At 19.9% G+C, this 2,932-nt stretch overlaps 1 protein-coding gene across 1 annotated transcript in view; it reads left to right on the top strand.

Annotated features, from left to right (window-relative positions):
• LOC117179523 (nuclear pore complex protein Nup88) overlaps positions 1 to 2,932 on the top strand; it is a 490,092-nt gene that overhangs the window by 477,728 nt on the left and 9,432 nt on the right. The window lies entirely within an intron of this gene.

The raw sequence follows: 2,932 nt of genomic DNA, 5'->3' as shown, positions 1-2,932 counted from the left end.
TTAATTTATTTTATTAAACCTGAATTTGTCAGGGAATTTTTATATACCCGGAAAAACCTGGGAATGTTAGCGATTTTTTTTTAGATCAGGAAGTTTTTCTTTAAATCAGGGATTTTTTTTAATCAGTAAATTTTTTCGAGTGCAGGCTTAATTTTTTTAAAAATTAATATATCAAATTGAATAACAATGATGCTTTATTTTTAGAAAGAGCTTTATTTTAATTTATTGAACAATTTTCTTGAAAATGTTTTTTTTAATTTTTTTACTGAAAATTTAACTATAATATTTTTGGTTAAAAATTGATTGTTTTTAGTTGAAAATTCATGTATTTTGGCGAAAATTCGTTCTTTTAGGTAAAAATTAATCTTCTTGCTTTAAAATTCAAAAGTTTGTTTACAATTTTTTCTTTCTCTTGACTGAAAAATCTTTCTTAGTTGAAACTTTAACCAGTGGAAACTTTAACAATTTGGTCGAAAATTTTTTTCTAAATTATTATTTTTTAAATTGAATATGTAACAAACTATTATTTATTGGTTGAAAAATTTTCTTTTTTAGTTGAGAATTCACCTATTTTGTAGAGAATTAATCTTCTTGATTGAAAATTGATCAGTTTAATTGAGAATTCATGTATTTTTATCAATGAAAATAAAACAGTTTTATTCATTTTCAGCTTAAAATTAATATATTTTGTTTAAAAATTCTACTATTCGGTTGAAAATTGATCTTTTTTTAGATTGAAATTTAAACTACCTCATTGAAAATTTATATATTTTGTTGAAAAATCTCTTTTATTTGTAGAAAATAAATCTTCTTGTTTAAAAATTCATCTTTTTGGTTCAAAATTCAGGTATTGTGGTTAAATATTCAAAATTGTAGTCGAAAATTCATCTTTCTGGTTGAGCAAAAGATTTATCATTTTAGTAAAAAATTCATCATTTAGATCAAAAACAATTTTTTTAATGATGATTTAATTATTACCTTTTTGGTTGCAAATTGATCCTTTTTATTTCAAAATTTAAATATTTGGTTGAAAATTGGTCTTTTTTAAGTTGAAATTGAAACTGCTTCATTGAAAATTGATATATTTTGTTGAAAAATCTCTTTTATTTGTAGAAAATTAATATTCTTATTTGAGAATTCATATTTTTGGTTTAAGATTTAAGTATTCTAGTTAAACATTTATAATTTTAGTTGAAAATTCATCACTTCGGTTGAAGTTTAATTTTTTTAAAATAATTTTTATGACTTTTTAGTTGAAAGTTCAGTTCTTTCGTCGAAAATTCATTTAATTTGTGGAATAATGTATTTTGTTGAACATTTTTTTCTCAATTAATTTTTTTTCTGAATTGAATATATAACAAACTATTCCAGTTAAATATTCCATCGTTTCAATTAAAAATCCATCTCTCTGGTTGAGCAATAATTTTTTTAAATATTAAATGTTGGTTGAAAAAAAAAAATTTTCAGTTGAGAGTTCACCTTTTTTATAGAAAATTAATCTTCTTGATTGAAAATTAATGTTTTGTTTAAACTGAAAATTAAACAATTTTATTCATTTTCAGCTTAAAATTAATATATTTGACTTAAATGTTGTACTATTCGGTTGAAACTTGGTCTTTTTTAGATTGAAATTTAAACTACTTAATTGAAAACTTATATATTTTGTTGACAAATCTCTTTTATTTGTCGAAAATAAATCTTCTTATTTAAAAATTCATCTTTTTGGTTCAAAATTCAGGTATTCTAGTTAAATACTCAAAATTTTAATCGACAATTCATCTTTTTGGTTGAGTATAAAACTACTTAGTTAAAACCTGAACTCTTTTGTTTTAATATTCATCTAGTCAAGTTAAATATTTATCAATTAATCACTTTCGTTAAAGTTTAATTTTTTTAAAATAATTTTTATAACTGAAAATTTAAGAAAATGATATAGAAAATTGACATTTTTTAGTTAAAATGTCAACTCTGAGGTTGAAAATTGATCTTTTTAGTTTGAAGTTCTGTAATTTTGTTGAAAATTCATGTAATTTGTTTGTTTTTCTGTTAAAAATGAACCTTTTCGGTTTAAAATTTATCAATTCCTCTTAAAGATTCATCATTTTATTTGAAAATTCATTACTTTGGTTGATTTTTTTGTTGTAGAATTTATCTTTGTTAATTAGAAATTTATATATTCTATTTTTGAGAAAAAAAACTTATCCTTTTTGTTCAAAATTCAACTCTTTGGTTAAAAATGGATCTTTTTTAATTTAAAAATCTACTATTTGTTTGAAAATTGTTCTGTTTTAGTGGAAAATTCAACTATTTTATTAAAAATGCATGTATTTTATTGAAAATATTTTTTTTATATAAAATCAATCTTCTTATTTAAAAATTCAAGTATTATAGTTAAGTATTTATCATTTTAATTAAAAATAAAACTACTTGGTTAAAAACTAAATTAAAAATTCATTTTTTTTTAAATTCCTCATTATAGTAAAAAATCCATCATTTGGGTTGACGTTTTTTTTTTTTTGTTCAAACTTCAACTCTCTGATTGAATATTAATCTTTTTTTAGTAAAAAATTTAACTGTTTGATTAAAAATGTAACTATCTTGTTGAGAATTCAGTATTTTTAATTGAAAATTTATAAATTTGAAGCGGTTTAAATATAATTCATATTAATTTTACCCGAATATGCCAGTTAAAGATTCGTAATTTTAGTTGAAAAATAATTTATTTACTAAGTATTTAAATATTTTATTTTTGGTTTAAAATTGATCTTTTTTAGCGCAAAATTATACTATTTGGTTTAAAATTGGTTTTTTTTTCTGGAAAATTCGACTATTTCGTAAAAGTTCATATATTTTGTTGAAAATATTTTTTTCTGTATAAAAATAATTTTCTATAATAATAATTATTATTATTATAATAATAATATAATAAATA

Source organism: Belonocnema kinseyi, chromosome 9 (genome assembly GCF_010883055.1).
Source record: "Belonocnema kinseyi isolate 2016_QV_RU_SX_M_011 chromosome 9, B_treatae_v1, whole genome shotgun sequence".
Classification (NCBI taxonomy): Eukaryota; Metazoa; Arthropoda; class Insecta; order Hymenoptera; family Cynipidae; genus Belonocnema; species Belonocnema kinseyi.
This window is presented reverse-complemented; position numbering and strand designations above follow the sequence as displayed.